Here is a 13,972-nt window from a genome sequence, read left to right as displayed (position 1 = left end):
AGAGGCTCTATTTCCAAGCTTCCTCATGTGGCTGTTGGCAGGCTCATGTCCTCACTGACTGTTTGCCAGTGACATCAGCTCCTTACCATTTGGACCTCTCCCTTGAACAGTTTGAAACATGGCAGCTGGCTTCCTTCCAAGAGAGAAAGAGAAAGGGAGAGAAGGAGAGGGAGAGAGAGAACCCAAGACAGAAGTCACAGACTTTTTATAACCGAGTATCAGAAATGACATTCCATTACTTGTGCTGTATTTTACTTGTTACAAGGGAAATGATAAATCTTTCACATTGAAAGACAGAGAATCACAGATGGGGAGGAGCAGCAGGAGGTGGGGATTATTGGGGGCTATCTTAGAGGCCTCCTACCACCAGTTTTGTGGAGGTAAATTGAAGTTGTTCCACACCATTACCACCAGCACCATCACTGCCATCTTTGCCATATTCACTCACTACTTACTCTTTTGAAAATTATGGAGAAGTTGATTTTTGCAGAACTGCATAAAGTTAGCCTTCAAAGATCTCTTCAAAGCTATCCAGCTCAGAAACAGTAAATGCAGTGCAGCAAGCATGTTGCCATTCTCCCCTTTCATGCTGCTGTCAGACATAACTAATCATCCAATTCCCCCTCCCATATCCATGCTAGGCATAACTAATCATTTAAGGCCTTGAATGTTGTGAGCATGCCCAAAGTCTTGAAGTAAGTAGCAAAACTGATATTTGAATTCCGATCTGATGCCAATGTCAGTTCTTTTCCTGTTACTCACTGTCTACCTTTCAGCTCCACTCCTGGCAAGTTATTTTACAGCTCCATTTCCTATGCAGTGTGACTTAACAATTCTAATATTCAGGTGGTTGTGTGGTGAGTGTATATGTATATACCCACTGGCATATTCTGTTGATTAGAATTGGCAAAACAGTAATCCAGATCACAAGATCACACATGTACACACACATACATATAGATGTACATGTATATTTGTATATGTTTTTCTTTTTCCAGAAAGTGATTATGCCATTCTCATCCAATCTAGTCAACCCACACCAGTGTGAACACTAGCGAATTGTTCTTGCCAGTAGTGGAATGTGCAATGTGCCCAAGGAGATTGTCTAAATTTTAAAGGACAGAGACCAAAACAAAGTATTCACTGCCTATATCCCGCTTACCTAGAATAGGGTCTGCCATGCAACGTGCCGTAAACATTTGATGAATTAGTATGTGAATGATTACAGGAATGAAATCAGCTATTTTTCTACCATCAGTCATTCAGGCACCACTTCACAGGTTTTGCCATACACCTGTGTTTTTTGAACTTAATATTTCTCTTTAAATCTATTCAGTTTAAACTTAAATAATTTTTAAACAGAACCTGTAACTTGCTATCATCAATTAAAAAAGAGTTCTTTTTAAATGACATAGCGTATCTATTTTACAACATCCACAAATCACCTAGAAATCATCTTGTATAACACTAGAGGAGAGTGTACTGCACTAAACAAGTGGATGTAAATTCCATAGCATGTGTCCATGTTTGGAGTCTCAGAGATGGCTCAAGAAGGCCTTTAAAGAGCCGTTGGCAGTGCCTGCCAGGAGTCTGGCAAGAGTAATTGCTCTCTTTAACCCTGGGAGAGATTATTTTAAAGTCTGTGAAATATCAGTGGAATTGGAAGAGGCGCGGTCAAGGCAGTGGCAGATGAGAATCCATTAAAACATTCTGTAGGGAGGCTGTTCTCCCTTCCTGCCAGGATGCTAGTCACATTCACTCATTCACTAATTCATCCAGTACCTTGTCAGATACTACCATGAGCCTAGTCCTGAACTAGGTTCCATGAAGACCAAAAGGAATAAGGCCCAATGCTTGTCCATCAAGAGCTCAAGCTAGAAGAGAAGTGAGTAGTACAAAACAAACAAATACCCTTCATACACTTATAAATTCTTTAATAGGGTCATGCATAAGATGTTTAAAATACTGAGGAAGCAAATACCACTGCCTCAGAGGATACAGAGAAGAGGTAACACCTGTTCCTCATTACAAAGAACAGGTATGTAAGGGTGCTCAGAGCAGAAAACAGAATGGGTAAAGGCCTTGGAGGTGAAATACAATGAGCATGATATGTGTGGCTGAAGCATTAAGAACCACTGGGCAATAGCAGTAGGTGTACCAAAGGAAGTGGAAGGGGTAGAGGTTAGCTGTGAGAGTATGGGTTATGAGGGCTGCTTAGCTTGGTGAAAGAGTCTGGAATTTATCCTGAGGGCAAAGGAGGTCATGAAGGATTTTAAGCAGAGGAATAAAGCAGCCAGTCATATATTTTAGAAATGTCCCTCCAGCTGATGTCAGTAGTATAGACAGGGGATGCAAACTTGGTTTTCTCATCTGTGCAATGGTCTTTGTAAGTTACTTCAGAGGGATCAGAGGAGAATTAACACCTCTGAGTGAAGCACTTTGATTTCCACAGAGAAAAAGCCAAATACATCTATTAAGTTAAAATACTATCATCCTTGAGTTTCCATAATCTTTTCTCTGACCTATCTTGCCCATATAAGCATACTGTACCAGGAAAGAGTTTGTGAAAAGAATTCAGAAGAATGTAATCCTAATACACAAATTGTGCTATTGTTTTTAACTAATAACAGTTAATGTGAGTAGAAAACAAGAAGAGTGCCATACACAGAGTAATTAGCTTTCCTAAAAAATTTAAAGCAAAGGGAATTGGTCACAGAGGAATGGAGGTCTCTGCTTGGTCACTTCCTTTTTGGATTTGGGCAAGTCTCTTAGCTTTCTAAGCTCACTTTTCTCAGCTCTAAAATGCAAAAATGAGTTTTGGGTTATAGACCTCTAAGGCTCTTCTAACAGAAGTTCTAGGCTTTTAAGATGTTCTGGGCAGGGCACGGTGCCTCAAGCCTATAATCCCAGCACTTTGGGAGGCCAAGACAGGTGGATCACCTGAGGTCAGGAGTTCAAGACCAGACTGGGAAACATGGCGAAACCCCATCTCTACTAAAACTACAAAAATTAGCTGGGCGTGGTGGCACATGCCTGTAGTCCCAGCTACTCAGGAGGCTGAGGCAGGAGACTCGCTTGAACCTGGGAGGCAGAGGTTGCAGTGAGCTGAGATCACGCCACTGCACTCCAGCCTGGGTGACATAGCAAGACTCCATCTCAACAAAAAATAAATAAAGAAATAAAATTTTAAAAAGATGTTCTACATTTTTTTAGTTATACAATCTCTTTGATAGTAAAACATGCAACAAAAAGTCACAACTTACACAGGCAAATATTAACAATGGATTGTTTTAACATATTTAACTGGGTGTTCGTATAAAAATAAATCTTTTTATACTAATATATGATGCACATTAATACAAGCAGAATTTTATCTAAGTAGTTCAAGTGTCTTTTTTTTTTTTTTTTTTTTTTTTTTTTTTGAGACTCTCTGGCCCAGGCTGGAGTGCAGTGGTGCGATCTTGGATCACGGCAAGCTCTGCCTCCCAGGTTCATGCCATTCTCCTGCCTCAGCCTCCCGAGTAGCTGGGACTACAGGCGCCCGCCACCACTTCCGGCTAATTTTTTTGTATTTTTAGTAGAGACAGGGTTTCACCGTGTTAGCCAGGATGGTCTCGATTTCCTGACCTCGTGATCCGCCCGCCTCGGCCTCCCAAAGTGCTCGGATTACAGGCATGAGCCACCGCACCTGGCCAAGTGTGTGTGGTTTTCTTTTTGTTTTATACTAATTATGGTATTCTTGCTGTCTTGACCAAATTTTTATTTTATTAGTCACATTGTCACCTTCTTCATATATATTTTTTTTTACTTTTATTTTGGGTTCAAGGGTACATGGGTAGATTTGTTATAGAGGTAAACTCATGTCAAAGAGGTTTGTTTTACAGATTATTTCATCACCAGGTACTAGGCCTAGTACCCAATGGTTATGTTTTCTGATCCTCTCCCTCCTCCCACCCTCCATCCTCAAGTAGACCCCAGAGTCTGTTGTTCCCCTTTAGCTCCCACTTATAAGTGAGACCATGCAGTATTTAGGTTTGTTCCTGCATTAGTTTGCTAAAGATAACGGCCTCCATCTCCATCCGTGTTTTTGCAAAGGAAATAATCTCATTCTTTTTTATGGCTGCATAGTATTTCATGGTGCATATGTATCACATTTTCTTTATCCAATCTGCCGTTGATGGGCATTTAGGTTGATTCCATGTCTTTGCTATTATGAATAGTGCTGTAATAAGATGTTCTATGTTTTTTAATGGCAAGAGTTTCATAAGTATCTGGGATAAGAGCATTTGAGTCCAGAGAATGAGAAATGTAAAACCCTTAGAGCAACAATGAGTTGCATGGGTTAGAAGAAAGTCAAAATGCCAATGTAGATACAGCACAATTGGCCAATGGGGAAAGTCATAGAATATAAGATTAGAGAGGTAAGCAGTGACTGGATCACGTAATGCTTGGTGGGTCATTAAGAAGTCTGAATTTCATTCTCAGTAAAATGGAAAGCAATTGAAGTGATTTTAGAGACAGAAACACAATCCATTTTAAAAGGAACACTGGCTACTGAGGTAGAGAAAAGATATGGGGAGAGGAAAGAAGGAAGAGTAGAAGCAGTGAGATCAATTTGTGGGCAATTGTAATCCAACAAAGACAGCATAGTAACTTAGACCAGAACTGTCGGATGGAGGGAAGTGAGATTAAGGTAAAGCTGGCAAAACTTGCTGATAGCTTAGATGTAAGAAATAAGGGGAAATGAGAAATCAATAATGATTTCTGTATTTTGAAAAAGACTGGAAATAATCAGAGTATTTTGAGAGGCAAGAAAAGATCAGGATTTCTGTTTTAGCTGTATTACATTTAAGATAAATAATAGACATTCTAGATGTTTGGCAGGTAATTGATATCCCACATATCGTGGAAGAATTTAGGACAAGAGATAGAAAGTTGGGGGTTATCAGACTGTATGAAATAATCTGTAAACAAATGCAGGTGTCGAGGAGACAGTAGAGAAACACACTGAATCGTCAGAGCAGGGATGGAGGAGCCAGCAAAAAAAAAAAAAAAAACTAAGATGGGTTGACCAGTGAAGGAGAAGAAAATCTGGAACTGACTATCACAGAAGCCAAGAGAACAGAGTATTGAGGAGAGAAAAAGTGAATAACTTTGTCAGAGCACCTGAGAGTTTAAGAGGAGCACTGATAATTGATAACTGGATTTGGCAACATGTCATTGTTTGATGGCATTGATAATAACAGTTTTCAAAAAATGTTTTTGAAAGAATGGGAACTAATGTCTGATCGGCACATTTTAAAAAGAGGATTAGAAGTGAGATAGTGGAGAGAGTAAGTATGGATGGACAATTCTTTTCTTGAGTTTTGCTTTAAAAGAGAGGAAAAACATATGGCAAGAACTAGAAGAGAATGTGAGTCAAGGGCGGGTTTCATTTTCTTAACATGGGAAACGGGATAACAGAATAGCATGCTTGTCTGCTGATGGCAATGATCAACAGAAAAGGAAAAAATGATCACGAGGACAAAGGGATGACTACTACAGGAACAAAGTCCAAAAGAAAGAAGTGAGATGAGATCAAGTGCACAAGGAGAAGAGTTGGTTTTAGTAGAAGCATGAACAATCCTTATGAATAAATATATAAACAGGAGAAAGCTGGCTCTGGAGGTTAAAATGCAGATAGGTTGGAAAACTGGTAATGAGAATACATGTTTTTATCTTCAGATCACAACTATTTTCTTAGCTGGATAAGAAGCAAGGTCATCATCTGAGAATAAAAAGAAGGGGGCAGAGTAAGAAGGTTGAGAAGTGAGAAGACTCCATTGTGGTTGTCTTGGATAATGAGAGAATCAAAAAACATGACAAGGTTGCTAGGGAAAATAGAAAGTCCACTTGAGGTTTGTGGTCACAAATTTGAGGTTAGACCAGACAGTATGGTTGAGTATTTTTCTCCAGTTCACCATCAGTGACCCTGGTGTAGGAACGAGGGAGGCATGGTTGGGTTTGAGGACTGAGTTTGACTGGCTGAGAATGACAGAAGGGCCAGGAAGGTGAGGATTTGCAAGATGATTGCAGCTTCAGATTCTGGAACCTAAGCTGAGTGGTGAGTGAAAGGAAGGCATAAAGGGGATGAGGACACTAAAAAGGAATGGGCTCAATGACCCAGAGGTGCAGATGTAGTCAGAAAATATATAGACTAGGGATTAGAAAAGATCTGCCAGTTCCTACTTTGACACATTTGGGCAAGTTTCTTAGTTTTTCACTCTCATTTTTCTTCATCTGTAAAGCAGGGAAAATAATATCTACCTCATAGGGTTGATGCAATGAAAATATGTTAATTGCCTAGAATGGTTAACATTTACAAAGAGATCTAGTACTGACACACAGTATTTGCTGAAAATCTTCCTTGTAAGGTTTTATACTTTTAATGGTCAAGGCATTGGTATAATTTGAACTATGTCTACAAAATACCAAATATCTTTATAAAAAAAGAAAATTCTGGCAATAACTGGATTGTTCTTTTACCTAGTTTGGAAAAGATCTGGATTGTGCCAATTCTTAAGAATTTATTTAAACATTGGGCATTGTGTAAACATTTTTAAGCCATTATGAATTACTACCTTCGTCCCAGAGATTGTTGGGGAATGAGAGAGGTGAAAATAGGAGATGGGGCCATGCCTTCAATTTTAGGTATACATCCAAATTTTATAGAAAACAATCCTTTTTGTGTTTGCATTACAAATCTCAAATCAACAAGTTCATCTTCATTGGTCTGGTATGTCAATGAGTTAAATTACACTTTCTGACATATGTTCTAAGCTTCATAGAGAAAATTGCAATTCCATAATTACATTCCAAGGAGCAATCTATACCAATACCAACACTAAATTTATTATCTCCTCCCTACACTTATAGTATCTTCTGTATTTTTTCTTGGTATCTTGATTCATCTCCCAGCTAGAAAATCAAGATGCTTTGGAGGTTCATCTTTCCTTTTTCTCTTACCTTCCACACCTGATTAATTGCCCGTTTCAGGTGTCATTCCTAGGTCCTAGGAAGCATAGCCTTTATATCTGCCAGCTCCGTCTCCATGACACTATCTCTGCTCATCTTCATCTCTCAACTGTATTCTTCACCAACCCTTACGTATCTTCCTCTAATTTTTCTTCCTTCTGAGCCAATACTAATGGTATTTGACCTTAATAATTTTGCATCCCTGACTCTTTGAGAATAACATTTTCGACATTCTTTTCAGAAAAGAAAGCTCATGTGCACATAGACATGGCTTTTCACCTACAAGTTTAAGGTATTCATCTCATCACATCTGTGGACTTTTTGTGTTCAGGGATACCAAGTAACAAACTATAGCATCATCTCTGGTCCAGGGTGAGTTTTAGAAATTGTAGCTCTCACAGCACTCCCCTCCTAAATAACTCCATATGTCAGGTTGTTGCTGAAGTCAAGACTCCTCAGTGTAGACTCAAAGCTCATCCAAATGCTGCCCCACATTTTTTTCCAGATGCAGCTTCTTATATCTGTAATTGAAACACATCAAATGCAAAACTTGCCCTGTGTTTGATATCTCTGTTCTCTCCCTGCCTATCATGGTACCCAGTACTGAGAAAACTTAATAAGCATGTTGGGACACAGGAAAGAAAGGATTTTTATGTGATCCTGTTTTCCAGAGTAATATTCAAAAGGCAACATTCCCAAGAAGAACATGGGCAATGGCAAACATCTTTGGCAAATACTAATAACAACTTTACAAATCCTACTAATCTCTGTCTCCTCAGCTCTGCTCACTAGATCGATACTGGAATCTATTCTTTTAGTGCATTTCCACCTCCACTCTCCAAACCCTATTTCCCCAGGGACTCTACAGTTCACTGATTTTTTAGCTTATTAAAGTCATACCACTGCTTTCTCATTCTAAAATGTTCTTACAACAATGTGGTTAAAAGAATGGGCTCTGGAGTGAGAAAGTCCAAGATGTGCACCTCTGCTTTATCAATGATTAGGTGCATGACCTAAAGAACATTATTTAATACATGGGAGCCCCACTTTTCTCATCTGAAATATGAGTATAATATCTGTTATCTCAATAAATAAAATATTATTTTCAAATTGCTTACCACATTGCCTGGCACATAGTTAGTGCTTAATAAATATAGATGTTTTATCCTAAAATATGATATTAAGGTTCCTTCTAAACCTGTGAGTCTATAATTGAAGCCAAATTATTAGTCCAGAACTCACTGGAATCTTGGGCGATGAGGGAAAAAACCAACAATTGTTTATTGAGCAGGTACTATGTGCTTGGCTATTGAAAATTCATTGTCTACTTACCTTCATAACACCCCCAAATCAGTTTATTAGTAATCCCTTTTAAGCTTGAGGCTGGCTACAAAGTTTAAGTCATGTGCCTAAATTACAGAGAGAGTAACTTGCAGAGCTGGGACTAATCACCTCCTTGTGTTAGAATCTGAGCTCTACAGAAGGCTTTGTCCTTAATCTCCACGCTGCTTATGAGTAAACCCCCGCATTACGTCTTTCATTGGAGATACAACTTTTCTGTTGTGTCTCCTTCTGCCAAGATGATGTTTTACATGGATACTAAAACCAGGACTAGAGATCTGATGCCTGTACAGAGCCCACAAAAGCCTAAACAAAAGAATGGTTTGAAGTTCCATCTCTGCTTGATGGTCTGTAGTTTCTCGGTGTTAACAATCAGTAGAGAACCGTTTCTACAAAAACTGCAATGTTCCACTGAGTTCTGGATTAATGATTTGACTGTAGTTATAGGGTTAGAAGAGACCTTAGGATCCTATCCAAAAGTCCACTGAATTGATTAAAGCCAAACATTTGGAAAGATGTGGCTTCACAGACAGTTTTCTTTACGAGGTTCCACACCATGCTTTGAAAGTAAACTCATCTTGTCTTAAAGATTCAGTGTTTTAAACCTGATACCTGAGAATCCCAACTTCCCTTCTATGAAGTGGCTGAGACTTATCTGTAGAGGAGGCACACCCAGTTAACTCAAATGCTCATCTGGAATCATTGCTCACAAGAAAGTGAGAATTGGATGATAAAGTTGAAATAATCAGAACCCTTGAAGAAAGATGGCACTTCTTGTTAATATAATCATCAGAGAAGGCGAAACTTTTGAGAGGCAGACCCCAAATATCCAGAACACAGACCTAGAAGAAAAGAGGGTACAGGAGGGCCAGGAGATCTTCAAACGTGTCATTCTGATTTTTGCAGTGGTCAGTGATTACAGGGCGCATCGCAAGAGGTTGAAAGCTGAAGGAAACAGCGGGAGTCCATTAAAAGTTCTCTGACGTGCTCAGCTTTAAAGATCATGAAAAAGAGATGGAAAGAAGGGCATGTAACCACAGAATCAAATGGGAAAATGGTACAGAGGTGCCCAGAAAATCGATAGAGGAAGTTCTAAGGGGCTCACCCTTGCTGGTTTATGCCTTCATCCAATTGTTTAGTAACATTGATTGAACATCTGGCTCTACCAGGAACTGAACAAAGACTTTCCCTCAAGTGTGAGCTTGAGCGTTAGGTTCTTCAGTTCCTTCTGATTCCCTGTGATCCAGCCCGTGCTTATTGTCTTTATTTTCTGAGTCGTGCCTCTATGGCCCCCCTCCTCTCTGAAAGCAAGGCCACTTGAGTCGTGCCTTTCTGAATGAAGTCAATGTCTCTGCCAGTCAATGCACAATTGTCGCTTATGACCTTCCTGAGGTTTCCTGTTTCCTCCTAATGCATTAGAAGAACAAATCAATAAAGTCTGTGTCCCAGTACCTTGGGTAACTGCCATCTTCATGGTTACATCACTATCCAGGGTGACTGTGAAGCAGTGGGGCGCTTAACCCCAGGAGCAGTGGGAGGACTGGGTTGGGCTCATTGGAGTCTCACACAGAGATGGCGAAATGGCTCTTGGCTGATATAGAAGCACAAGCCTCCCCCACCACATGGTGATTTGTATTCAGCAGCAGCCCCCTCCCTTGGCACCAGGCAGATGGGTCCCCAGGAGAGATCCAAGGAAGAAGGAAGGGGCTGTTGTCCTTGACAAGGAAACGATTGATGTCTCTGCTTTCTCACCCTCTTTAAATTGAGATGGGGACAAGATTAAAAGTTCAGGCAGGAAGCCAAGTGGTGATTTACAACACTGAGCAACCAGCCTAGTTTGTGAGGAAACCTGTGGTCCATCTCTCAAGAAATGAGCTGGCTGGATATTTGAAATGTTCCCTATTCTTGCCAGAATCTAGACATTAAAGCCCTGTCATAACAATAATAATAAAGACAAAAATAGCAAGGAAAGATAAATAACAATAAACTCTATTTATCGTATGTTATATTCAATGTCCTATATTTTATAATTGTTATCTCTAAATTCTCACAATGACAGTGAAAGGCAAGTACAGTTACCCCCATTTTATAGGTAAGGAAACTGAGGCTTAGAAAAGTTAAGAAACTTGATTGAAGTAACACAGTTAACAAGGAGTAGAACCAGGATTCCAGCCCAAGTAGCCCTGGCTCTAAAGCATGTACTATTCTATTGCACTGCATTGGCTGATGCAAAATGACATGGTTGGCTTTTCCCAGGACATAGATACAGTTGAAGCACAGTCTCAAGTTGGTGTGACCACCGGCTTAGCTAAGGGTTCTCTGGGGTGTATGAAACTAGGCCAGGCCTCTTGGTTGCTTACATGCTAAGGGTGATGGAGCTCATTCCCTCTGGCCTATGACACTGAAGACTTTGCTGTAGGAACCTTTGCAGTCCCTTGTCCTGCCTTTGGCTTTGTGTCATGGAGTGGAAGCTCTTTCAGTTGTAAAGTTTTCACAGGGAAAGCAAAGCCAAAAATGGGGGTAGGAATGGGATATCAAGAGCAGGCAGTGAGAAATGTGTCTGACACTGACATCTCTAGCAAAAGTAAGGACAGTGGTGTCAAGGAAGGTCAAGGTCAGGTATCAAATGGATAAGATATCAACAATTTATGCACCTTATGTCCAGGATAAAAAAGGGAATGTATTAAAATAAATTAAAGGTAGATCTGAGGTCAGAATTGTCAGGAAGATGAGACAGGTAGTAATAAGACCAGTTAAGGGTACTAGAAAGTAGGTAGTTCTAGAAACATGAGAACTTTCATGAATAGTTTATGACCATGCAGGGCTTCTCTTTAGAAAGTTCCACACCCTGCTTTGAAAGTAAACCTCACCTTATCTTAAAGATACAGTGTTTTAAACCTGATACCTGACAATCCCATCTTCTTTTCTATGGAATGACTGAGACTTATTTGTAGGGAAGGCACACTCAGTTAACTCAAATGCTTAGAACACTGTAGTAGAAGGTCAGTGCATGTGATCAATCCCCATGAGAGCCAGTTAGGTTAGTTCTGTCTCAATGCCACATCCCTGCCTTCAGCCTTAGGCAACTCTATGGGGGAAATAAATGCCATTAATTAGAAGGGGCACCAGGCAAGTTTGTATGTACTGAGCAACAAAAACCCATTCTTTCTCTTTGAAAGGTTCTCAAAGCTCACGGTGAAACAGCAGCATGTTCCTTTCATGAGGACAACAGAGAATTTGAGGGTTTATCAAAGATCATAACCATCTCATTTCTCTCCAAAGAGATAGCAGATTTAAGGTCTGATGTGATTATTTATGTTGATTTAATTCACAATATGATTATTTAATCATGTTGCATTGATCTTTGAACTCCTTCAATTCAATGACTTTGAGTGGCTCTTCTTACACTCAAGTAAAAATAACTAGACATAGACATTCCACACATCAACAGATTATTCTGCATTGCCCTCTCAATCTCTTTTTTTTTTAAACTATGACTCTTTTCTGTGCTATCAGAAAGCATACTTCCTTGGCCTTTTAGGCAAAAATATAACCTTGAGGATCCCAAGTGAACTTGTCTTGACTTAAACTGGAGAGATTACTCCTTGGAGGTTTTCTGTGTCACCATGTCTTCCTTCTTCTCACTTTGCTCACTCCTATTGGGTGAAGTGAGCTTCATCTGGTATTTTACGATTTGAGTGGTTAATTCTTCTGATTCTGAACAAAAGACTATACTTCATTCTGACAATTTGTACCCTCCAGGCTTTCCTCCTGAGTAGTTCCTTTCCAACCTCTTTGGAGAATGATGGAAAAAGTCTATTTATTCGGCACTCCTTATGGGTGAAAGCTCTTCCAACCTATAAATAAAACAAATTTAACTTGTACAGGGTTACTAATGCTATGGAGAGACAAACAAAGAAGCTTGCTGCCTTCTGGCTGCAGGAATCAGGCCAAGGATTTTCACAAAATAGCCAAGGACTCTAATTTATGAAGAGTCTTATTATGATAAGAATTTAACAATAACAATTCCATTTTTGTTGCAGACATTCTTACAAAAAAGAACACCGAAATTGACCTTACCCTGACAATATGATGGCTGAAGGATTTATGATCACTTGTAACATTTGAAATTGAGGCAGAATCTCAAGAATACGACTCTGGTGAAAGGTCCTATTTATGCTTTTGATGTCTTTCAGTTGAACATTTACCATATGCCTATTGGTAGGTTTTTTACACCAGGACAGTGAAGTTGATACAGGAATAAATAAAACACTATCCCTATCCTTTAATATCATTTATTTATGGGGTCAATCATAGCTTTTCATTTTTCAAAATCTTTGATAAATGTCAGAATTATGTTTTTTAACATTTTTACAGAATTACTACTATATATGATAGAGGATGGAAGGCAAGGTAGTATGAAATGGAAGATATTTTGGATTAAGATATTTGGACATGGGTTCATATTTTTGCTTTGGTCTTTGTTAACTGAGTGACCTTGGGAAAGTTCTTCTACTAAAAAAGAATAAAGATACTAATTACTTCATGAAATTGCTGTGAAAAGCACATAACAAGTATATCACACTCAACAATGTATGCTCAGAAATGAAGATCCCTTTTCTCTTACTTGCAAATAAAGTCTTACAGTAATACAGTGGGGGTAAAGGTTTAAATTGGGGGATTCAAGAAGGTTATAGAAAGAGGTAGCATTTTCACAGGGGAAGGAGAGAGTCCAAGAAATCAGATCCATTTTCTACAAAAAGAAATAGGAAGACAGATAATTCAAGAAGAAAAGTTTACATGATTGAAGACCCGAAGTTAGAAATAGTGATGTGTCTCGATAGGAAGTTAGGAATTGGGGTGGACACAGTTGTTGGAAGAAGGATGGTTTCAGCAAAGGCCCAAGAGTTGGGTGACAATTTCAAGTGTTTGTGAAGATATATGGAAAAAACATTATAAAATAGTTAGGATATAAGAAATAGAGAGGAGGGAATGAATTAGCATTTATTGAGTGTCTTGCATGTTCCAACACTGTACTACTTGCCTTATAAACCTTTTTTCAATAACCGCCTACAACAATCCTGAGAGGTGGATATTATTAGTTCCTCAATGGACCCAGAGAGTTTCAATTATGTGCTTAAGATCATAGAGTTAGTAAAGGACAGAGACAGAATTCAAATGTAAGCCCATGTTACTCCACATCCTATGCATTCACTAAGCCTCTCAGGAAAACCAGTTTATTGGACCTTGTAATCATTTAACAATGAGATGGTAGAAGACTATTTCAGTCTTCTATCTACCCTATTTCAGGGTAGTAGCCAAAGGAAAAAAAAAAAAGGAGATGAAGGGATGAATGGATGGATGGACAAATGAATGGAGAGATAGATGGATAGATGAGCGAATAAATAAACACGAAGATGAATAACAAGATGGATATATGGAAAGTCAATGAATGAGTGGATGATTGCAAGAGGTGTGGAGGTAAGCTCAAAACATGAAAGAACTGGAAGAAGGAGGAATTAAATATAACATCTGGTGCTGGAACATCTAGTAAAATCTGACAACGTTAATGAAAAAAAACACAAGAAAGAACAAGTTGCTAAAACTGGGGGGAAAG

General features: G+C 39.1%; 1 long non-coding RNA gene across 1 annotated transcript in view; it reads left to right on the top strand.

Annotated features, from left to right (window-relative positions):
* The window catches only part of LOC111535403, a 58,650-nt gene extending 45,216 nt beyond the window's left edge, over nt 1–13,434 (top strand). The window contains exon 5 of the long non-coding RNA XR_002729433.1: nt 12,399–13,434. This is a non-coding gene — a long non-coding RNA (uncharacterized LOC111535403). The remainder of the gene's footprint in view (nt 1–12,398) is intronic.
* Nucleotides 13,435–13,972: the final 538 nt, after the last annotated feature.

This window comes from Piliocolobus tephrosceles, chromosome 14 (assembly GCF_002776525.5).
Source record: "Piliocolobus tephrosceles isolate RC106 chromosome 14, ASM277652v3, whole genome shotgun sequence".
In the NCBI taxonomy this organism is placed as follows: Eukaryota; Metazoa; Chordata; class Mammalia; order Primates; family Cercopithecidae; genus Piliocolobus; species Piliocolobus tephrosceles.
Note: the sequence above shows the minus strand (reverse complement) of the source record. Positions and strands in the feature narration are given on the sequence as shown.